The sequence below is a fragment of the Falco punctatus genome (assembly GCF_963210335.1).
Source record: "Falco punctatus genome assembly, chromosome: 4".
Lineage (NCBI taxonomy): Eukaryota > Metazoa > Chordata > Aves > Falconiformes > Falconidae > Falco > Falco punctatus.
Window position 1 is genome coordinate 115,986,460 of NC_137583.1, and position 24,984 is coordinate 116,011,443.

Here is a 24,984-nt window from a genome sequence, read left to right on the forward strand (position 1 = left end):
ACTACTTTGTTGTCTGCTTTAGCAGGACCGCTTATTATATTGATTCTGGGACTTATATTTGGGCCTTGTATATTACGCTATATTTTACACTTTATTAGAGAACGATTTGACATAGCTAAATTGCTTATTTTAACTATGAAGTCTAGGGAAAATATAAGAGTGTATCTATTAATGAGGATGAAGATTGTTGCGAATGTGTTATGCCACGTGAAAATTGTGCCTATTGTAATTGTGAGGTATTACCTTGTGAGTGTTATGATAAATGTTGGGATTGTGGAAAAAGGTTTATTTGCAGTGCCGAGAATGAAAGTAGTGTCTAATAAACAATAATAGGATAAAAAGAAAAAGGGGGGATTGTAAGAAACTATGGACTAAGATATTGTTTATTAAGATTTATGTTAAGCATAATGTAAAGACTAGGCGCCAGATATCCAGAATGCCTCTTGTGAAAAATAAGATAACCGCCAGATGTTGCTTGTAAAAGAGAAGATAACCGCCAGACAGAAACAAGACAGACGACCCCATATAAAGATATAGGAGTAAGGGGTTAACACCTCCACTACATCCAGGATGCTGCTTGTAAAAGAGAAGATAACCGCCAGACAGAAACAAGACAGAAGACCCCATATAAAGATATATGAGTAAGGGGTTAACACCTCCACTACTTCATGAACACGAAAGTAAAGTATAAAAAAGGACTGTTTAAACTGCTCAGGGCGGCAGCTGGCGGAGCGCAGACTCCCCTGCCGTCCAGCGCTGTCTTTGCTCATATTCTACTTGCTATAATTAATAAAATTTTAATTGGATTATGATCAATTGTGGTCTCAATTTATAACACATTACATAGCTCTCTCTCTTATCCCAAGGCGTCCAAACCTTACAGTCAGGGCATTCAATTTCTTGTCGCCACCATACATATAATAATTCTTTACACCATATACACTTTAAAACATACAGAGGTTCACATTCACCCCTCGGATGTTCAAGACAATAACCACATACCAACATTTGTAATATACTGAATACAGAAATGTTCTCACATTTCCAGCATAAATGAGTATAACAATTATTAATAACCTTGTAATTATTAATTAAAAGGCCACTTTTCTCCACATTCCAACTTATAAAGCGGCCACCATTTTACAATATTTTATCAATGTTTTTCTATTCACATTTCCACCAGCGGATCCTCCAATATCCCTCCAGTGACTCAAAACACATCCTAACGGGCTTTTCTTTAAAACCCCACCACTCTGTTTTCTTCCCATTTTTCCAGCTTACACTCACAGAACACACTTATCACTTACAGAATTTCTACTTACAAAATGCAACACACAGGTATCTTTCTACAGCAACACCAAGAGCTCACTATTATTATCAAAAATATAGCCAAAATCACAGTAACAATTATCAAAGTCAAATTCCACATTCCATAAATCCGGTAACCAAAATAAGCAACATTGCAGCAAATAAGCTTGAAACAATGAATATTCCATTAACGCCTATACATATTCATTACCTGAACCCGCCTACCCTCGCTTCGTATGCTAATTAGCTTATCAGTCTTTCACGCTTGTGCAGATTCTTCCAAAAATTGTGGGCCGGGGTCTTTAGAATATAACAATTATTAATAACCTTGTAATTATTAATTAAAAGGCCACTTTTCTCCACATTCCAGCTTACACTCACAGAACACACTTACCACTTACAGAATTACTACTTACAAAATGCAACACACAGGTATCTTTCTACAGCAACACCAAGAGCTCACTATTATTATAAAAAATATAGCCAAAATCACAGTAACAATTAGGGTACTGCTTCTCTAATCCCCTGAATTACTATAGTTCTCAGGTCCTGCATATGAGTTCTATGCGCCGGATCCTGATTATCCCAATTAGGTCTTTGGAGTGGCCATTTAATATCTGCTTGGGGTCCCTGGGTTTCCTCGGTAGTAAATAATTGACAAAGGATAGATTGCATCTTATCCCAAGTATAAAGGTTTGGTCCCAAAAATTGATCTAATCTTTCTGCCACTCCGAGTGGGTCCTCAATTAAGTTTCCCATCTCGGTCCTTTTAAAATCTCGTAGGTCAGCCGAATTTAGAGGCACAGAAATATATCCGATCACAGGTTGAGGTCCCCCCATGGGCTTTTCTCTTAGGGGGTATATTTGAGCTGCCCCTTTTTGACTTCCAGTTACGCGTCTAGGAAGAGGGGGAGAGACCCTTGTTCCGACTCTGGTGGGGGAATGGGCGCTCTGGGGACCTCTGCAGGAGCAGGAGGAGGAATGTAAGGAGGGGGGGTTAGAAGGGTTTCGTCTAACTCTCCCTTCTTTTTCTTTTGTTTAGTTTTTTTATTTCATTCAGCGGGTAAAGTCTAGCTCCCGGTTTTTTAGCCACACCTCCACATATTGACTCTCCTCCGGGTTAAGGGGTTTTTTTATTATTAACCCAGAGGTTTAATTGCTGTCTTACCCAATCTTCTTCTGACCCATAGACTGGCCAAAAGACATTTTTTGAAATCTTCTTCCCTCCCCATATCTTAGTACAATATTCTATCACTTTCTGCTTATCTTTCCCTAGGGTTCCAGGGAAATATCTCCAATTGTCCAAGATATATGCCAGAGGGGTATTCTTAGGTACAGTGGGTACCCTTCCCATGGGAGTCGAAGGCTTGCTGCCCTTCGCCCCCATCTTCTGGAATATCCACAAACATACACTCACTCGCTCCCCTTGTTCCTGGCCCAGTCCCTCGCGGGAGATGGGAGACGCAGTACTTAAGAGTCCACACTCGCTTGGTTCAGTATATCGAACCTCTCATTCGTTATATTCCAGGAAACCCAATCCCGCCCGAACGGCAAACCCGCGAACAAATTCCCAATATACTTACGCGTCCTGCGTCTTCGTCCAGACTCCCGTGCACAGAATTTTTATGGGATTTTACCGGTTTCTCCTTTGCTCATTATTCTAGAATTTAGGTTCGTCGGTAAGGTTGGAGTAAGCTGTTGGTCGCGGGGCCGCGAAATGTCGCGGGGCGCCTCCCCGGAGGACCAAAGCCCACTGTTCCTTATCCGAGTCACGGCACCAGAAATTGTTATAAATTGAGACCACAACGGATCATAATCCAATTAAAATTTTATTAATTATAGCAAGTAGAATATGAGCAAAGACAGCGCTGGACGGCAGGGGAGTCTGCGCTCCGCCAACTGCCGCCCTGAGCAGTTTAAACAGTCCTTTTTTATACTTTTTACTTTCGTGTTTATGAAGTAGTGGAGGTGTTAACCCCTTACTCATATATCTTTATATGGGGTTGTCTGTCTTGTTTCTGTCTGGCGGTTATCTTCTCTTTTACAAGCAGCATCCTGGATGTAGTGGAGGTGTTAACCCCTTACTCCTATATCTTTATATGGGGTCGTCTGTCTTGTTTCTGTCTTTCTGTCTGGCGGTTATCTTCTCTTTTACAAGCAGCATCCTGGACATCTGGCGGTTATCTTATTTTTCACAAGAGGCATCCTGGATATCTGGCGCCTAGTCTTTACATTATGCTTAACATAAATCTTAATAAACAATATCCTAGTCCATAGTTTCTTACACTGTTGGATGAAGCATGGAGGGTGTTTAGTAATAGAGAAGAAGAATATCGGCGGGGACAAAGGAAATTGATAGCTGCCATTCAAGAAAAAGGGGAACGGAGAGGTGGCAGGCGAGATTCGTCTCGATTAGAAAAGGATCAGTGCGCTATATGCAGGGGCTTTGGTCATTGGAAAAGGGAATGTCCAGGAACAGGGAAGGGGGTCGGAAAACCTCGGCGAACGTGAAGATAGCCAATGTAATAGAAGACTGACGGGAACCTGGGGAATCTACCCTAGCGGATCCACTGGTTATAATTAAGCTAGGGGAAAAGCAGCAACAAGTGGAGTTTTTGATAGATACAGGAGCAACATATTCGGTTTTGAATCAAGCCTTAATGCCTTTAGGAGATGATTACGTTGTAGCACAGGGAGCAACTGGTCAAAGTGAAAAGGCGTATTTTTGCGAACCTTTAAAGTATAAATTGGGAAAACAATGGGGTATCCACAAGTTCTTATACATGCCCAACTCCCCAAAGGCACTTTTGGGGAGAGATTTGTTGGAACAATTAGGAGCAAAGATCACGTTTGAAAAAGGGGAAATTACTCTGGAGGTAAAGGATCGACAATATACACAGGCATTAAGTCTAGTCCTAACTAGTCTCCCCTCGGAAGGGAAAATTGATGAGGAAATTCTGAACCAAGTGTATCCAGGAGTCTGGGCTACTGATGTGCCTGGAAGAGCGAAAAATGCTCCACCTGTTGAAGTTAAGATAAAGGAAGGTCAACGACCGGTAAGGATTAAACAATATCCTCTAAAGAAAGAGGACAGGGAGGGAATCCGGCCAGTGATAGAAAAATTTTTGCAGCTAGGACTATTAAAGGAATGTGAGTCTGAATTCAATACCCCTATATTACCTATTCAGAAGTACGATGGGTCATATAGGGTGGTTCAAGACTTGCGCGCAGTGAACAGGATTACTGAGGATCTCTACCCAGTCGTGGCAAACCCGTATACCCTACTGACTGCATTGGCACCTGAATTAATCTGGTTTACTGTTCTAGATTTAAGGGATGCTTTCTTTTGCCTCCCTCTCCACGAAGCCAGTCAAAAGTTGTTTGCATTCGAGTGGGAAAATCCTAAAAGTGGTCGAAAGACCCAGCTCACTTGGACGGTGTTGCCGCAAGGATTTAAGAATAGTCCTACCATCTTCGGCAATCAGCTTGCGAGAGACCTGGAATCCTGGGAAGCCCCGTCCGAGAAAGGAAAATCGTTACAGTATGTGGATGACACCCTGATCGCTACCAACACAGAGGAAGATTGTATGGCGTGGACGGTGAGTCTGTTGAATTTCTTAGGGCTTCAAGGATACAGGGTGTCCAAGAAGAAGGCCCAGGTAATGCAGCGTAAAGTGAATTATTTGGGCTATGAGATCAGTGCGGGACAGAGAACTTTGGGGCAGGCCCGCAAAGAGGTGATATGCCAAACTAAAAAACCCCAGACGGTAAAGGAATTGCGAACCTTTCTGGGAATGACAGGGTGGTGTCGATTGTGGATCTACAATTATGGACGGCTTGTTAAACCATTATATGCGCTGACAGCGACTGAGCAGAAACACCTCGAATGGAATAAAGAGGCTGAACAAGCTTTTGAACAACTAAAGAAGGCTCTGATGTCAGCCCCGGCTTTAGGACTCCCGGATGTGGGTAAGCCGTTCCTCCTTTTTTCTCACGAGAAACAGGGCATTGCCCTAGGAATATTGGCACAGGAGCTAGGTCCGTATCGTCGGGCAGTTGGCTACCTCTCTAAACAGTTAGACGCGACTGCAAAGGGCTGGCCTGGATGCCTAAGGGCAGTTGCGGCTGTGATACTAAATATACAGGAAGCCCGAAAATTCACCCTGGGCCAGAAAATGACTGGTTTTGTGTCCCATGCAGTGTCGGCAGTATTGGAAGCAAAGGGTGGACACTGGCTATCTCCACAAAGATTCCTGCGATATCAAGCTGTAATAGTGGAACAGGATGATGTGGAAATCGTGGTTACTAACATTGTCAACCCAGCTTCTTTTCTCAGCGGAAACACAGGAGAACCAGTGCATCATGACTGCTTGGAAACTATTGAAGCGACATACGCAAGTCGCCCAGACTTAAAGGATAGCCCCATAGAAAACGGAGAAAACTGGTTCACAGACGGGAGCAGCTATGTCCTGAATGGCAATCGACACGCAGGATACGCCATCACCACCAGTCAAGAGGTAATAGAGTCAGGACCTTTGCCCATGAACACCTCCGCACAAAAGGCAGAAATAATTGCCCTAACTCGAGCCCTGGAGTTGGCTCAGAGCAAAACTGTAAACATTTACACAGACACAAAATATGCCTTTGGAGTTGTACACGCACATGGAGCAATTTGAAAAGAAAGACGTTTATTGAACTCCCAAGGAAAGAATATCAAACATGCAGAAGAAATTCTGAAGTTACTAGAAGCTGTCCAACTCCCTGAGAAAGTGGCAATTATGCATATTAAGGCACACCAGAAAGTGAGCTCAGATTTGGAAAAAGGGAATGAACTGGCAGACAGAGAGGCAAAACAAGTAGCCAAAACAAAAATAAAAGTAGCAGGGGCTTTAATCCCCGATAGGCATATTTCCCTACAAGATAAACCAAAATACACTAGGGAAGATCAGAAACTTATTTCAGACTTAGAAGGATCATATAATAAAGAGGGATGGGCTTATACCCCACAGGGAAAGTTAATTGTCCCCTCATATTTACTGTGGCACTTAATACGGGAAGAACATAGGAAGAGACATTGGGGAATGGAGGCTCTGTATAAACATCTGATAAAAGATATTGTAGCTAGAAACTTATACACCACAGTGAGACAGGTGACTCAACAGTGTGACCTTTGCCTCCAGACTAATCCAAAGAATACTCCCAAATTAGAAATGGGCCAGATTGGAAAGGGTAATGGGCCTGGACAACAATGGCAGGTTGATTTCACAGAACTTCCAAGAAAAGGGGGGTACCGATATTTGCTGGTATTAACTGATACCTTTTCAGGTTGGCCAGAAGCATTCCCAACCAGAACTGCCAAGGCTCGGGAGGTAACTAAAATACTAATACAAGAAATAATACCGCGTTTTGGGGTTCCAGCAACCATATCCTCTGACAGAGGACCACACTTTGTTTCAAAAATAGTGCAACAAACCAGCCACCATTTAGGTATAGATTGGCAACTTCACACCCCATATCGCCCTCAGTCGAGTGGCCAAGTGGAGAAAATGAACCACTTAATCAAACAGCAAATTGTAAAGTTGGGACAAGAAGCAAACTCGCCATGGCCTCAGTCTCTCCCTTTAGCCCTTTTGTGTATACGGACAAGACCGAGGGCGAGGGAAGGACTGAGCCCTTTTGAAATTCTGTATGGACGCCCCTATGGAATACAAAAGGGGACATCAATGCAAATTGGGGATGAAATTATGACTTCCTATATGGTGGCATTGAGCAAGCAGCTCAATAAAACTGGAAAACATGTAACTGGGACCCGAGGAAGGGGTCTGGATGGGCCTGTACATGATATCCAACCTGGAGATTATGTATATGTAAAGTCTCTTGCAGAAAAAACCTTGAAACCACAGTGGGAAGGACCATACCAAGTACTCCTCACCTCCTTCACAGCAGTCAAAATTAAAGAACAGAATGCCTGGATTCATCATACCCGTGTAAAGAAGTCGCCACAAAAGCTTTGGACATCAGAAATTCAAGGGCCATTAAAGCTCAAGCTAAAAAGATAGGATGTGGGTTAAATTTAATATGATTCTGATAATTTCACAGGTGATAGACACAGCGGCCTGGCGAGAGAACTGGTATGTTCAGGCGATTCAAAACATCACCAAAATTTTAAATAAGACAGATTGTTGGATCTGTACCCAAATGCCAAGACATTCTGGTTATGAGATACCGTTAATAGGCATCCCACTGCCAGTTCCCCTGACGAACCGCCAAGACGGCTCCTTTTGGGGAAATACAATCTGGAGCACAGACCCTCAGGTTAAGTGGGGACGAGAATTAAAAATCACTGTCGAAGAGACCAGCACACTGGGGGATAACTGCCTGGTAAGTTCGGGAAAAGGACTGTTCGTGGGAGAACACCCAAATTGTAACCGAAGTCATACATTAAATATGACAGGTAGAGATTTGGGATTTTTGAAATTGAACTATACCGGTCTCCCGACCCCACGAGGGACAGGGTGGTATTGGTTGTGTGGCACAATGGCTCGTAAAGTCTTGCCCATAGGATGGCGAGGAGCATGCACTCTGGGAGGTCTGGTCCCCAATATTACTATCATTGACGGGTCAACACGACCCCCCATAAGGAAAAAACAGAACATCGTAAATAACCCCCTCATAAACAGACCAACGAGTTTCCACAGTTTTGCGCGATGGTTCATTCCGTTTTTAGGGGTTAGTGAGTTGGAAAAGGCAATAATAAACATCTCAGCTATAATAGAAACAGTGGAAAATAGGACAGTTGATGCTCTCCTGGCACTTCAGAAGGAAGTTACTGACTTATCAAAAATAGTGTCACAGAATTGTATGGCTTTAGATTTTCTATTAGCCTTCCAAGGAGGGGTATGCACTGTGATCAATGTAGATTGTTGCATGTATGCAGATCAAAGCGGGCGAATTACAGAGGACCTCCAAGAAATTAGGAAACAAGTAAATATTCTACATAAAGTGACACAAGATAACACTTCTTGGGGCTTTTCTGAATTATGGGAGAAATTGACATCCTGGTTGCCCAATCTAACATGGTTAAAACAATTATTTGTAATGATCATTGTGATTGTCTTTCTACTTTTAATTATTGGTATAGCTATCCGTTGTGGATTTTGGTGGCTTAAGGGAACTGGAAATTCCTATAGTGAATGGAAGAGAAATCAACTGCGACAAAAATTAGAATCTAATCAATACTTCGAGTCTGAGTAAAAGAATTTACTAATTTCTTTGAAAAGGGGGGACTGAGAGAGAAGGGGTTAAGAGACAGAGTAAAGTTTAACGATTATTATGATAGTCTGCTTAGCTGTTTAGGGTAATGATAGTCTGCTTGGCCGTTTAGGGTAAAGTTTTAACGATTATAATAGTCTGCTTAGCTGTTTGCCAGATCTTACATGGTTTGTTTGGGTGTTGTGATAAGGTATACGGGAGTAAAGAGCCTTATGACCTTATAAGTCCAGCTTTATGACCATATAAGTCAAAAGAACAATTACAACCTTGCAAGAACAAGCCAAAGCCAGTTCTGCGGTTTGGACAAAAACCAGGACGTTACTGAGCCTGCGCCAGATGTGGGAGGTCATGAGGAAGACTCGCCTGCCTTCATCCTCAGGACCCCTGACGACCACCACCAGGGGACACTGCGCAAACTCAGTCGAGAAAAAAATATGGAAATAGCTCGCAGAACTAATTTTAATACGAAGCGGGGATAGGTAATGCATATGTATAGGCGCATTACAACACATTATGAATATGTAATGAGATGCCTTATAAAAACAGAGCAAGTTTTCGTGTCAGGCGCACACGGTTTTGGCAGGACTAACCCACCCACCCCCACCCCACCCCCCGTGCTGCCCAGCGCTGAATAAACATACCTACTTTACAATCTTACAGATTGTGGAGTCTGCTTTCCGCGCGTCAGTCTCAGAACAAATCTGAATACTTAAGGAATTAAAACAGATGAGTCGGCCAAAGGAAAATTTAAACATACTTACTTTAACAATGCCAAGGTGTTATTACTAAAGTGCAAGCACTTTGACAGCAGGTATCTTACGAGTGCTGTGCAAAGTGACACAGAAAAGCCTCAAGAAAAATCTACTAGAGTTTGGGTCAATACACTAAATCCCAGCACAATGGTTCAAGGGTAAGGCACTTTAAAACAGAGTGTGTCCTGAATCACGTTAGGAAGAAGACAAAGAACATATCCTGCTGGGAAGATCATTCATGATTAGGAAAACTCGATCAGGCTACTATAAATTTGTCCCGGGTTAGAAAAGGCCAAGAATCTTTCAAAGGACACTACAAAAAAATAACATTTAAGACAAAAGGCAGTGTAGCAGCAAACGGAATTAAAAGGAGTCCTGGAAAGTAAATCTTTCAGTAATAAGCAAGCAAGGCTAATAACAATCTAGGGCATAGAAAAGATTAGCTCAGCACCAGGATGCACAGCAGACAGGAGAGCAAATTAGTTCCCTCTTACCAAAATGTAAATGGAGGGGGGGGGGGGGAGGAATTCAGTACTTAGTGTTTCTCTTTATTTTTCCTGCATCTAATTTTTAACTGTTAAGAGAAATAACACAAAAGCTTTATTTTTGCTAATGCCAGGCAACCAGAATCTGGAATTTAAATTAATCCTTTACACACTGCCATCTGGGGATCATTTCTACCAGATCCAACAAGGATACAAGGGATAGGACAAGAGGAAATGGCCTCAGGTTGCCCCAGGGGAGGTTTAGATTGGACATTAGGAAAAAATTCTTCACTGAAAGGGTTGTCAAGGACTGGAACCAGCTGCCCAGGGAAGTTTCAGGGTGGCCTCACCATCCCTGGAGGCATTTCAAAGATGTGTAGATGTGGTGCTCAAGGACACAGTTTAGTGATGGACTTGGCAGTGTCAGGTTAATGGCTGGACTCAATGATCTTAAAGGACTTTTCCAACCTAAATGATTCTATGATTCTATGCTGTTCAAAACGACCTACAGTCTTCCTTCAAAAAAGAGGGGGTATACTGCTGTTTCAATTGTACTGGGTAGGGGTAATCCAGCCTCACAGCACTCTTTAAATTAAAGTTTACAAGCACCGAGATATTCCCCAGTGACTGCACTTTAGCTAGTTTGATATTAAGCTATACATTTTTCTTAACGTGATTAGCAGCATATCTCAAGCTATGTTTGAACATATTCTTAGGTGAATGGGAGATACTACCAGCTTTTCATTAGACAGAACACATGAGTATTTTAAAAAGCCAAGTTCTAACAGAATACACAGCACAAGCATGTGTTTCTGCCAAGATATTTTCTATTAAGCAAATCAAATGCATATGTTCGTTCTCTCCCTCTTCTGTCCATACTTAAAATCCCGGCAAATTTGCAGAACAGCGCAAAGAGCAAGGTGTTAGAACTTACAGAGAAGTCCCACAACTGCTCTCGCACACGCAAAGCTACGTGCTTACCTTTGCACTCCCATTTGTTACACAACACACTTTGGTGCCTGGGAATTTGATTGATTTAGATTCGCCCTGACAGAAGGAAGCCTTTTTTTTTAACCGTTTGACCTTGTTTCACTTCTAACTGGAAGATCAGTCCTGCCAGGAAGGAGAGGTGAAACCTCACGACAGCTAGAGGGTGAATAATCTCTCTTCAAACTCTCAAACTCTGCGTATGAAGTTTCCTTTACAATTTGTACTCCACCGGGCTATTAAAGATGTACGAAAAGCACAGCAAGAAATCAAGCCGCCCGTCAGTACAGAAGGTGCCAGCAGCTCCTCCTCGTTTCGCGAAAATCCAGCCCTCACACTGAGGCTGCGAGACCAAATCCTGTGCAGCTGGAAGCAGCAGCGAGCCCTGGCCCCGGGGAAGGGCAGCTCAGCACCCTGCAAGGACGAGGCGCATCGCTCCGCTCCCCGCCACCCCGGGATGCCACACAGCCCCGACGCCGGGCAGCGGCGGCAGCACGGGCTCGCTGACGGTAACGGCGACCCTCCTGCCTCCCCCGAACGCGTAACGAGAGGCGAAAGCACCGTCCGGGCCGGCGGGCAAAGCACCTGGAGCCGCATCTCCCACCCCGGCAGGCCCGCCACCCGCCGGGCCGCCACCCCCCTCGCACCCAGACGGGGGGCGAGCCCCGGGAAGGGACATGTCGCACCGGGACGTCGCGCAGCCCCGCCGAGCGCCGAGGCCGGCCGGGGCTGGCAGTGACCGTCTCCTCGGGACCTGATGCTGCCGTCGAACGGCCGGATCCCATCGCCCGCCGTGCAACGGATCGAGCACCCGCACGGCCGAGGGACCAGGCACGCGTCTCTGCGGGGACGGGAGCTGGGGGGCAAACCCACAAAGCTAGCACAGCTCGTCGCGACAGGAAAATACTTTATACACCTGGAAAAACCGTTTACGATGACCTTTAGTCACACTTAATCCTCACTGGGTCTTACGAGCCTCGTCCCCATTTAAAGGCACAGCGGTCTTAACTTTCACTCAAGTGTTCATGCACAGTTCAAGTCATTTCTGTTTGGTCCCATTAACCAACTGGTTCTCCTTGAGCTTACCTTATGCCCCAGCTTGACCCATGGCGTCTGTTCCCCCTCCCGAGGCCGTGTGCTGCCAAGCGCCTGCAACACGCTCTGTCCTCCGGACCCTCTCCTGTGCTTCGCTGCAGACACATCTTTTCTCTACGTCGCCACTTAAGGCGCAGAGCTGCCTTCTGCTGACCACCGATGTGCAAGCCGTCGGTCCGCAGCGCCTCCCGGGGCGCCGGGGGCTGCCTGCGGCGCGGCGCGGCGCGGGGCCGGGGGCGGCTCTGCGGGGGCTGCCTGCGGCTGAGGCGGAGCCGCGAGTGCGGAGCCGCAGCGCAGCCCCCGGGCTCGCCCCCTGCGGAGGGCTGCCCGCTCCCTTCCCTGCGCGCTCCCCGGCGCTCGCCGCCTCGCTCCGGCCTCTCCCGGAAAGGGGGTCCGGTCTCCGGCTGGCAAACGCCTGCCCCGAGCCGGGCACGGCCAGCGCCGCCGTCGCAGGAGCGTGCCGGGGCGAGGGGCGGCGGCGAAACGTCTCGAACCTCGGCAGCGACAGCCCCGACCGCGCGGAGACCCGGCAGCGAGCCCGGGCCCCCCGCGGGAGGCGGCTCCGGCTGACCGGCACCTTCACGCCGCACTCGCGGCCTCTGCCGCGGCCGTTCCCGTCCTCCGCAACCGCTCGGGGGGCGCCCGTCACCCGCAGCTCCCCCGGCTCGCCCGCGCCGCTCCCGCAGCCGCCCCCGGGCAGGGCGGGGGGTGACGGCGGAGCCCTCCCCGGCTGCCGTGCGGAGTCTGCGGCCCGGGCACAGCGGCCCCGCCGGCGCACCCCGCAGCGAGCGCACCGCGGCGCGGGGGGGCGGGGGGCGGCCACCGGGTTCCAGCCGCCGGCTGTCCCCGAGGGAGGGGCGGGCGGGGTCGCTCCAGCCCGCGGCACCGCCTGCCGGACCGCCCGCCGGCCGGGAGGGGTGTCCCCCCGCCCCGGGTGGCCCCCCGCCCCCCGAGCCGCCCCCCTCTCGCAGCCCGGGCTGCTGCCGAGCTCCTCTGCCGAGAGCCCGAGGGAGATCGCTGCCCCCCGGGGCCCGGTGCCCACCCGGGGCTGGAAAAGCGCAGCCCGCTGCAGCGTGCTTACAGGCACCGGGGGCTGGGGGCTGCCTCTGCCTGCCTGTGCGGGTATGCACACCGCATAACCTAGCGCTGACCCTCACTGCATGCACACGTGTGTGCGGTGGGCATGCCCGCTCGGCACGCGTGTGCCCACTGGAACACACTTCCTTGGCCGCAGCCGGGGCGGGGGCTGCAGCAGCCTCCCCTCTCTCCTGGGCTGGTACTGTAATAAGTAACTCAAGGTAATTTGCTGATCGACCAAGGCAAGCAAGAGGAACGAACCCGTTGTGGTGGTCTTAAGAACTTCCTGTTTAACAAGAAGAGACATGTCCACAATGTGATCTTGCTACACCAAACATGGGAACGTCCTGTCTGGCAAGAAACCACCACAACAGAAGCAGCAGAGGGGCTACTGAGGGTGTCAGAAGTGACCTCGGGGAAGAGAAAAAGAGCTGCTCAGCTTGCTTGAATTTGCGCGCCGTTGGTGGAGCAGGAGACTCCCCGGCCGCCCAGCGCTGTTTTGCTTACTTGTCGCTTGCTTTAATAAATCACATTTTCTAATTGGCCAGTCTCTGGCATTTCATTGGACAGCTAAACTATAACAATTTTGGTGCCGTGACTCGGATAAGGGCAATCTGGCCTGAGGTCCGTGGCAGGGGAGGCGCCCCGCTGGATAAGCGGCCCTTGTCGGGGTGCTTCTACGCCAAATCCTTTACCGACGAACCTCAAATGTGACAGTGAGCAAATAAAACCGGTTACCCCGTAATCTTTGTGCACGAAGCCCGAATGAAGACGCAGGACGCGTGAGTATAGGCCAGTTAACCGTTCGGTTGGGGTTGGGTATCCTGAAGCGGGCTTGTGTGAGACGCCCAGGGAGGGCGAAGTGAGTGCGGACCCTCAGTAGTGCGGTTTCCAGACCCCGCGAGGGGCTGCGCCACGAACCAGGGGAAGCGAGTGCGTGAGTGAAAGAAGGCGCCTCGGAAGACGGGACAGAGGAAAAGCAAAGCCCTGTGATCCCATGGGTGGTTCTGGGGTCCAGATTAGGCTCCCACAGATACCACCGGAGAGTCCGCTAGGAGTAACGATAAAATTTTGGGATGCGTACCCTTCTAGGCAGGGTAAGAGTAAAGTAAGATTGATACACTACTGTATGGAAGTTTGAGGTGGGAAACAAATTAGGGGCAACCACCTCTACTGACCGGTCTTCGGGGCATCTGAAGACTGGATATGCCAGGCTTTGAATATATATGTGAATTCAAAAGACCCCTTTTGCCTGGAGGAAAGTGAGTATGCTTCCTTATGGGTAGGGTCTGAAACTAGGGCCCTCGTGTTCCCGTTAAAAGAAAACAAGGGGGGAAAAAGAAGAAGAATAGAAGTGAGGATGAGATCCCTACCTCTCCCCCTCCGTATACACCTCCACCGCCCTCCTCCCCCCCAGCTCTTACCACCTCCCTCACTCCCCTCCCGCTGCTATCTAGACCCTGTGAAAGTGTTAAAGTATTGGGGCGAGTTTGTACAAAGCCCCGTACCCCCTCGAAGGTGCGGCTGAGTCACGCTGGATGCACGGCAGGGTGTTTGCTGTTTGCCTGCGAAGGCTGATATGTAATAACACAGACTTAAAGCAACAAGTAGCAGATGTGCATTCAGGGTAAGAAAGAGTTAAAACAGAAGTGCTGCTGCAGAGGCAGGCTTGTGTAACCTGCAGAGCAGGAAGAGCATCTCCTGCCCCGAATCCTCCTGATGGTGGGGAGGAGGGGGTTGCTGTTGCTGACGATTGAGCAGAAGGACCTGACAATGTCACCCCGAGTGCTGCAGCATTTGCAGCACAACAGGACCGGTAACGGCCCCTCTAGGGCAGGCAGCGGGTCTGAGGAGAGTAAAGGTGAACCTCTGATGGGGAAATTTAGATGTTTGAAAGTCAGTTGTGAATAGGACTGGATAAAGGTTTGAGTTGATTTTTACTAAGGTAATCGTGATGTAGAAAAGTTGGTGAATACAAAACCAACTTATTTGGTGTTAAACTTCAGTGAAAAGAATTTGTTACAGTTGTGGGAGCTGCTGGCCACCAGGAAAATATCCTGAAACCTTTAAAGTACAAACTAAGAAAACAAATAAGAATGCCAAATTCACCAAAATCTTTGTTGGGAAGAGATTTATTAGAACATCTAGACGTTTAAAGAAGGGGAAATGAATCCAAAAGTTAAAAATGATCAATTAACTAAAATGTTGAGCTTATCTTTAATTCAACAGAAAAGTGGAAGAGAAGACCTCCCTGAAGTAAAAGAAATCTTTAACCAGGTATATCTGAAAGTAAATTCCAAGTAAAGGGAAAAATGCTTTCCCTGTTACAGTAAAAATGATAAACAGGAGGCCTGCCTAGTTCAGGTAAAACAATATCCCTTGGTCAGCAAGGCTGTGGGGAATACTGCATAAAAAAAACTAAAATAAAATACACTCTGTAGTAGTTCTACTAATGTAAATCTGTGTTTTACCATGACTGTGACTTGTTATGGGATGCGCAGATGAAACTCTGCATTGACAACAAAGTACAAGGAATAAGGTTGGTCAAGTGCCTCCTACCACAATCAAGGGCAAGACTGGGTTGGCCTCTGTGTTTGCCACCAAGAAGGATCTTGAGCTCTGCTGCTGGCTGCAACCCAGTAGGCGTTGAGCGGTGGGGACATATGCCATGCCAGACCTTGATGTGAGGAATGGCCCCCTCTGTTATAAGAGGGTTGTCCAGGAAAGAAGAACATAAGATGGCCCATTAAGGCACTGATTTGGAAATTGGAAACCGCCTGGCCGACCATGAAGCCATACAAGTAGCAGAAGAGGTAGGAAAGAAGGAATTAACCTTAATACCAGATGGTAAAATCCAAACTGTAAGTACAGATCAAGAGCCAAATTATTCTAAAGAAAACTTAAAGGTAATTCAGGATATGAATGATAAAATAAATAAGTGGACTTATTTGAGGGATGGTCGTATAGTGGTACCATCCAATTTAATATGGACCACAGCCGTAATAGAACATAATAAGATGTATTGGGGAGCTGATAATTTATATAAAAGTCTAAATCAGAAATTGATAGGGCAGAAATTGTTTACTGTAATAAAACAGGTGACTCAGCCAACGTGAAATGTGTTTGAAAATTAGCCAGGGCAACAGTAGCAAGTTGATTTTTCCAGACTCCCAAGAATTGAGGGGGTACTGATATTTATTAAATGAATGGACACCCCAACGTATCATACAGTATTATGGACCTGCAACTTGGAATCCTAATGAACTTATTAACGGCGCTCGAGAACCTATCTACAATCTGAATCATATCATTCGTCTACAGGCTGTCTTGGAAATTATTATTAATCAAACAGCTAAAGCTTTTGATGTTAAATGCAATTTATCAACACAGGATGGTTCTGGACTACCTGCTAGCCAAAGAAAGAGGTGTTTGTGATAAAGTAAATGTTTCCAATTGTTGTTTGAAAAGTGATGACAATGGTGAGGTAGTTAAACAAATCACATCAGAGACAGGGAAGTTAGCCCATGTTCCCATCGGAACTTGGAAAGACGAATATTGACTTGTTTTCCTGGCTTCTCGGGAGCCCCTGGGTAAAACGAATCCTATTTTATTTGTTATGTGGATTAGCCACCTTATTGTTTTTGCCATGTGCTGTTCCATGTTTTATAAGATTAATTCAACACGTTATAACTAACATGCAATTTGCTATTATGGTTTCACCCGATGGCGTTAAACAAATGCGAGTAGTATGACAAAATGTACACACAAAATAACATTTTAATAGCCAACAAGAATTTGGAAACAATTGACTCTTAACAATTCAGATAACAATGTAAGCTGAGTAAAAAAAAAAAATAGAATAGCAACAAAAACAAGCGCCAGGAACGCAAAGACGAGGATATGGAAATGCCTTTTATACTTTTTCACCTCCGCCATAAGTTCTTGACGTGAGACAACAGAAAAACGCACCCTCTGCCTAAACAGCAACAGGAAAAAAAAAAAAAAAAAATATATATAAAATTTTGATCTTCTTTCTAATGAACCATGTTATAAATTGAGACCACAATGGATCATAATCCAATTAAAATTTTATTAATTATAGCAAGTAGAATATGAGCAAAACAGCGCTGGACGACAGGGGAGTCTGCGCTCCGCCAACTGCCGTCCTGAGCAGTTTAAACAGTCCTTTTTTATACTTTTTACTTTCGTGTTTATGAAGTAGTGGAGGTGTTAACCCCTTACTCATATATCTTTATATGGGGTTGTCTGTCTTGTTTCTGTCTGGCGGTTATCTTCTCTTTTACAAGCAGCATCCTGGATGTAGTGGAGGTGTTAACCCCTTACTCCTATATCTTTATATGGGGTCGTCTGTCTTGTTTCTGTCTGGCGGTTATCTTCTCTTTTACAAGCAGCATCCTGGACATCTGGCGGTTATCTTATTTTTCACAAGAGGCATCCTGGATATCTGGTGCCTAGTCTTTACATTATGCTTAACATAAATCTTAATAAACAATATCCTAGTCCATAGTTTCTTACAATCCCCCCTTTTTCTTTTTATCCTATTATTGTTTATTAGACGCTACTTTCATTCTCGGCACTGCAAATAAACCTTTTTCCACAATCCCAACATTTATCATAACACTCACAAGGTAATACGTCACAATTACAATAGGCGTAGTTGGGTAATACATATAATAATAACATACAAAACCAAAACTTAAAAATAACACTTTTTCTTAACACATTCTTTTTTTTTTTTTTTTTTTTTTTTAATGCGTCACTATCATGGCTAGACTATAGGGATTTCGCATGCGCGGTCTTTCCAGATTTTTCCAGCACATTCTGTGGGGCTTTAAAATCGCGCATGCGCATGTTCAAAGGTATACACGGACCATTCGCGTGATCAACAATGGCTACTGCGTGCCCAGATGAAGTCCCAAACCCCTTTCCCGAGCTTACCACTCCGGTAAGTCTGTTAATGGTAACATTCATGGCACTATGGCCAAATGACAGGTCCCAGTTTTCAATGTAAGGTTTTTTCACCACCAGACCACCACGTCACCTGCCAGAGAAGAAAGGTCTAGAGTGGACATTTCGCCCTCTGAACATTCTGTAAGGTGAGTGTTCTCAAAACGTTTAACCTATATGGTTCATTAGAAAGAAGATCAAAATTTTATATATATATATTTTTTTTTTTTTTTTTCCTGTTGCTGTTTAGGCAGAGGGTGCGTTTTTCTGTTGTCTCACGTCAAGAACTTATGGCGGAGGTGAAAAAGTATAAAAGGCGTTTCCATATCGTCGTCTTTGCGTTCCTGGCGCTTGTTTTTATTGCTATTCTATTTTTTTTTTTACTCAGCTTACATTATTATCTGAATTGTTAAGAGTTAATTGTTTCCAAATTCTTGTTGGCTATTAAAATGTTATTTTGTGTGTACATTTTGTCATACTACTCGCATTTGTTTAACGCCATCGGGTGAAACCATAATAGCAAATTGCATGTTAGTTATAACGTGTTGAGTTAATCTTATAAACATGGAACAACACATGGCAAAAACAATAAGGTGGCTAATCCACATAACAAATAAAATAGGATTCGTTTTACCCAGGGGCTCCCGAGAAGCCAGGAAAACAAGTCAATATTCGTCTTTCCAAGTTCAGACGGGAACATGGGCTAACTTCCCTGTCTCTGATGTGGTTTGTTTAACTACCTCACCATTGTCATCACTTTTCAAACAACAATTGGAGACATTTACTTTACCACAAACACCTCTTTCTTTGGCTAGCAGGTAGTCCAGAACCATCCTGTGTTGATAAATTGCATTTAACATCAAAAGCTTTAGCTGTTTGATTAATAATAATTTCCAAGACAGCCTGTAGACGAATGATATGATTCAGATTGTAGATAGGTTCTCGAGCGCCGTTAATAAGTTCATTAGGATTCCAAGTTGCAGGTTTATAATACTGTATGATACGTTGGGGTGTCCATTCATTTAATAAATATTGGTACCCCCTCAATTCTTGGGAGTCTGGAAAAATCAACTTGCCACTGTTGCCCTGGCTAATTTTCAAACACATTTCACAATGCTGAGTCACCTGTTTTATTACAGTAAACAATTTCTGCCCTATCAATTTCTGATTTAGACTTTTATATAAATTATCAGCTCCCCAATGCATCTTATTATGTTCTATTACGGCTGTGGTCCATATTAAATTGGATGGTACCACTATACGACCATCCCTCAAATAAGTTAGAATAATTTGGCTCCTGATCTGTACTTACAGTTTGGATTTTACCATCTGGTATTAAGGATAATTCCTCTTTTCCTACCTCCTCTGCTACTTGTATGGCTTCATGGTCGGCCAGGCGGTTTCCAATTTCCAAATCAGTGCCTTAATGGGCCATCTTATGTTCTTCTTTCCTGGACAACCCTCTTATAACAGAGGGGGCCATTCCTCACATCAAGGTCTGGCATGGCATATGTCCCCACCGCTCAACGCCTACTGGGTTTCAGCCAGCAGCAGAGCTCAAGATCCTTCTTGGTGGCAAACACAGAGGCCAACCCAGTCTTGCCCTTGATTGTGGTAGGAGGCACTTGACCAGCCTTATTCCTTGTACTTTGTTGTCAATGCAGAGTTTCATCTGCGCATCCCATAACAAGTCACAGTCATGGTAAAACACAGATTTACATTAGTAGAACTACTACAGAGTGTATTTTATTTTAGTTTTTTTTATGCAGTATTCCCCACAGCCTTGCTGACCAAGGGATATTGTTTTACCTGAACTAGGCAGGCCTCCTGTTTATCATTTTTACTGTAACAGGGAAAGCATTTTTCCCTTTACTTGGAATTTACTTTCAGATATACCTGGTTAAAGATTTCTTTTACTTCAGGGAGGTCTTCTCTTCCACTTTTCTGTTGAATTAAAGATAAGCTCAACATTTTAGTTAATTGATCATTTTTAACTTTTGGATTCATTTCCCCTTCTTTAAACGTCTAGATGTTCTAATAAATCTCTTCCCAACAAAGATTTTGGTGAATTTGGCATTCTTATTTGTTTTCTTAGTTTGTACTTTAAAGGTTTCAGGATATTTTCCTGGTGGCCAGCAGCTCCCACAACTGTAACAAATTCTTTTCACTGAAGTTTAACACCAAATAAGTTGGTTTTGTATTCACCAACTTTTCTACATCACGATTACCTTAGTAAAAATCAACTCGAACCTTTATCCAGTCCTATTCACAACTAACTTTCAAACATCTAAATTTCCCCATCAGAGATTCACCTTTACTCTCCTCAGACCCGCTGCCTGCCCTAGAGGGGCCGTTACCGGTCCTGTTGTGCTGCAAATGCTGCAGCACTCGGGGTGACATTGTCAGGTCCTTCTGCTCAATCGTCAGCAACAGCAACCCCCTCCTCCCCACCAGCAGAAGGGTTCGGGGCAGGAGATGCTGTTCCTGCTCTGCTCTGCAGGTTACACAAGCCTGCCTCTGCAGCAGCACTTCTGTTTTAACTCTTTCTTACCCTGAATGCAAATCTGCTGCTTGTTGCTTTAAGTCTGTGTTATTACATATCAGCCTTTGCAGGCAAATAGCAAACACCCTGCCATGCGTCCAGCGTGACTCAGCCGCACCTTCGAGGGGATACGGGGCTTTGTACAAACTCACCCCAATACTTTAACACTTTCACAGGGTTTTTTTACTCTCCACCCCCCCCCGGCTTCAGATCTTACATACATTAGCACAAGTTTTTTTATCTTACAACGTGTTTCATTCTGGTTGCTCCATAGAAGGAACCACAACCTCCCCTCTGATCCTTTTCCATTGCTAATATTAAGGGATCTTGTGGAGCTAGGTTAATACCACACTCTTTTGCCACTCTGGGTGATTCCTCAGAGTGAAAAACATACCAGCATACATTACTTCATCCCATTTTTCCTCTCGCCTTAAAAATAACATTAATTTTAGCAAAACATTATAATTCAGTGTGCCGTTTAAGGGCCATTTTCTCTGTCCCCTAACTTATACAGGGGCCACCACTGATTGCAGTACTTAGCCAAAGTTCTCTTATTCACGCTTCCCCCAGCTGCCCCCCCATTTCCTTCCAGTGACCTTTCTTACTATTATCTCAATTGCTATCCCAGCCACAGAGACTCTAATTTCACTTATAGCTCTCTCTCTTATCCCAAGGCGTCCAAACCTTACAGTCAGGGCGTTCAATTTCTTGTCGCCACCATACATATAATAATTCTTTACACCATATACACTTTAAAACATACAGAGGTTCACATTCACCCCTCGGATGTTCAAGACAATAACCACATACCAACATTTGTAATATACTGAATACAGAAATGTTCTCACATTTCCAGCATAAATGAGTATAACAATTATTAATAACCTTGTAATTATTAATTAAAAGGCCACTTTTCTCCACATTCCAGCTTATAAAGCGGCCACCATTTTACAATATTTTATCAATGTTTTCCTATTCACATTTCCACCAGCGGATCCTCCAATATCCCTCCAGTGACTCAAAACACATCCTAACGGGCTTTTCTTTAAAATCCCACCACTCTGTTTTCTTCCCATTTTTCCAGCTTACACTCACAGAACACACTTATCACTTACAGAATTACTACTTACAAAATGCAACACACAGGTATCTTTCTACAGCAACACCAAGAGCTCACTATTATTATCAAAAATATAGCCAAAATCACAGTAACAATTATCAAAGTCAAATTCCACATTCCATAAATCCGGTAACCAAAATAAGCAACACTGCAGCAAATAAGCTTGAAACAATGAATATTCCATTAACGCCTATACATATTCATTACCTGAACCCGCCTACCCTCGCTTCGTATGCTAATTAGCTTATCAGTCTTTCACGCTTGTGCAGATTCTTCCAAAAATTGTGGGCCGGGGTCTTTAGAATATAACAATTATTAATAACCTTGTAATTATTAATTAAAAGGCCACTTTTCTCCACATTCCAGCTTACACTCACAGAACACACTTATCACTTACAGAATTACTACTTACAAAATGCAACACACAGGTATCTTTCTACAGCAACACCAAGAGCTCACTATTATTATAAAAAATATAGCCAAAATCACAGTAACAATTAGGGTACTGCTTCTCTAATCCCCTGAATTACTATAGTTCTCAGGTCCTGCATATGAGTTCTATGCGCCGGATCCTGATTATCCCAATTAGGTCTTTGGAGTGGCCATTTAATATCTGCTTGGGGTCCCTGGGTTTCCTCGGTAGTAAATAATTGACAAAGGATAGATTGCATCTTATTCCAAGTATAAAGGTTTGGTCCCAGAAATTGATCTAATCTTTCTGCCACTCCGAGTGGGTCCTCAATTAAGTTTCCCATCTCGGTCCTTTTAAAATCTCGTAGGTCAGCCGAATTTAGAGGCACAGAAATATATCCGATCACAGGTTGAGGTCCCCCCATGGGCTTTTCTCTTAGGGGGTATATTTGAGCTGCCCCTTTTTGACTTCCAGTTACGCGTCTAGGAAGAGGGGGAGAGACCCTTGTTCCGACTCTGGTGGGGGAGTGGGCGCTCTGGGGACCTCTGCAGGAGCAGGAGGAGGAATGTAAGGAGGGGGGGTTAGAAGGGTTTCATCTAACTCTCCCTTCTTTTTCTTTTGTTTAGTTTTTTTATTTCATTCAGCGGGTAAAATCTAGCTCCCGGTTTTTTAGCCACACCTCCGCATATTGACTCTCCTCCGGGTTAAGGGTTTTTTTTTATTATTAACCCAGAGGTTTAATTGCTGTCTTACCCAATCTTCTTCTGACCCACAGACTGGCCAAAAGACATTTTTAGAAATCTTCTTCCCTCCCCATATCTTAGTACAATATTCTATCACTTTCTGCTTATCTTTCCCTAGGGTTCCAGGGAAATATCTCCAATTGTCCAAGATATATGCCAGAGGGGTATTCTTAGGTACAGTGGGTACCCTTCCCATGGGAGTCGAAGGCTTGCTGCCCTTCGCCCCCATCTTCTGGAATATCCACAAACATACACTCACTCGCTCCCCTTGTTCCTGGCCCAGTCCCTCGCGGGAGATGGGAAACGCAGTACTTAAGAGTCCACACTCGCTTGGTTCAGTATATCAAACCTCTCACTCGTTATATTCCAGGAAACCCAATCCCGCCCGAACGGCAAACCTTGCGAACAAATTCACAATATACTTACGCGTCCTGCGTCTTCGTCCGGACTCCCGTGCACAGAATTTTTATGGGATTTTACCGGTTTCTCCTTTGCTCATTATTCTAGAATTTAGGTTCGTCGGTAAGGTTGGAGTAAGCTGTTGGTCGCGGGGCCGCGAAATGTCACGGGGCGCCTCCCCGGAGGACCAAAGCCCACTGTTCCTTATCCGAGTCATGGCACCAGAAATTGTTATAAATTGAGACCACAATGGATCATAATCCAATTAAAATTTTATTAATTATAGCAAGTAGAATATGAGCAAAACAGCGCTGGACGACAGGGGAGTCTGCGCTCCGCCAACTGCCGTCCTGAGCAGTTTAAACAGTCCCTTTTTATACTTTTTACTTTCGTGTTTATGAAGTAGTGGAGGTGTTAACCCCTTACTCATATATCTTTATATGGGGTTGTCTGTCTTGTTTCTGTCTGGCGGTTATCTTCTCTTTTACAAGCAGCATCCTGGACATCTGGCGGTTATCTTATTTTTCACAAGAGGCATCCTGGATATCTGGTGCCTAGTCTTTACATTATGCTTTACATAAATCTTAATAAACAATATCCTAGTCCATAGTTTCTTACAAACCATATAGGTTAAACGTTTTGAGAACACTCACCTTACAGAATGTTCAGAGGGCGAAATGTCCACTCTAGACCCTTCTTCTCTGGCAGGTGACATGGTGGTCTGGTGGTAAGAAAACCTTACATTGAAAACTGGGACCTGTCATTTGGCCATAGTGCCATAAATGTTACCATTAACAGACTTACCGGAGTGGTAAGCTCAGGAAATGGGTTTGGGACTTCATCTGGGCACGCAGTAGCCATTGTTGATCACGCGAATGGTCCGTGTATACCTTTGAACATGCGCATGCGCGATTTTAAAGCCCCACAGAATGTGTTGGAAAAATCTGGAAAGACCGCGCATGCGAAATCCCTATAGTCTAGCCATGATAGTGACACATGTTAAAAAAAAAAAAAAAAAGGGAATGTGTTAAGAAAAAGTTTTATTTTTAAGTTTTGGTTTTGTATGTTATTATTATATGTATTACCCAACTATGCCTAATGTAATTGTGACGTATTACCTTGTGAGTGTTACGATAAATGTTGGGATTGTGGAAAAAGGTTTACTTGCAGTGCCGAGAATGAAAGTAGCGTCTAATAAACAATAGGATAAAAAGAAAAAGGGGGGATTGTGAGAAACTATGGACTAGGGTATTGTTTATTAAGATTTATGTTAAGCTCAATAGGATAAAAAGAAAAAGGGGGGATTGTGAGAAACTATGGACTAGGGTATTGTTTATTAAGATTTATGTTAAGCTCAATGTAAAGTTTAGGCAACAAAATATATGAAAACGCTTATGCAAACAGCTACCAGACACTGCTTGTGAAAGATAAGATAACCGCCAGATGTCCAGGAACCGACAGAAACAAGACAGACAACCCCACATAAGGATATATGAGTGAAGGGTCAATACCTCCACTACTTCATGAACACGGGTAAAGATGTATAAAAAGGGACTGTTTGAACTGCTCAGGGCGGCAGTTGGCGGAGCACAGACTCCCCTGCCGTCCAGCGCTGTTTTTGCTCATATTCTACTTGCTATAATTAATAAAATGTTAATTGGATTATGATCCGTTGTGGTCTCAATTTATAACAACGGGGGGCTGCCGGGGTCTCCTGCGCCCAGCCTGCTGTGCTCCACAGGGGGCTGGGCGCTGGGTGCCCCATGGCGGGGCTGGGGGCTGTAATCCCCCGGTGCCTGGCCTGGGGCTGGCTCCTTGTGCTCC

The 24,984-nt window shown here is 44.8% G+C and overlaps 2 long non-coding RNA genes across 2 annotated transcripts in view; both read left to right on the forward strand.

Moving 5' to 3' along the window:
- Positions 1–24,984, forward strand: part of LOC308062018 — a 459,477-nt gene that overhangs the window by 315,672 nt on the left and 118,821 nt on the right. The window lies entirely within an intron of this gene.
- On the forward strand, positions 198–24,692 carry LOC308062020. Its single transcript, XR_013927442.1, has 2 exons — positions 198–264; positions 24,444–24,692. It is a non-coding gene; the product is annotated as an uncharacterized lncRNA (long non-coding RNA).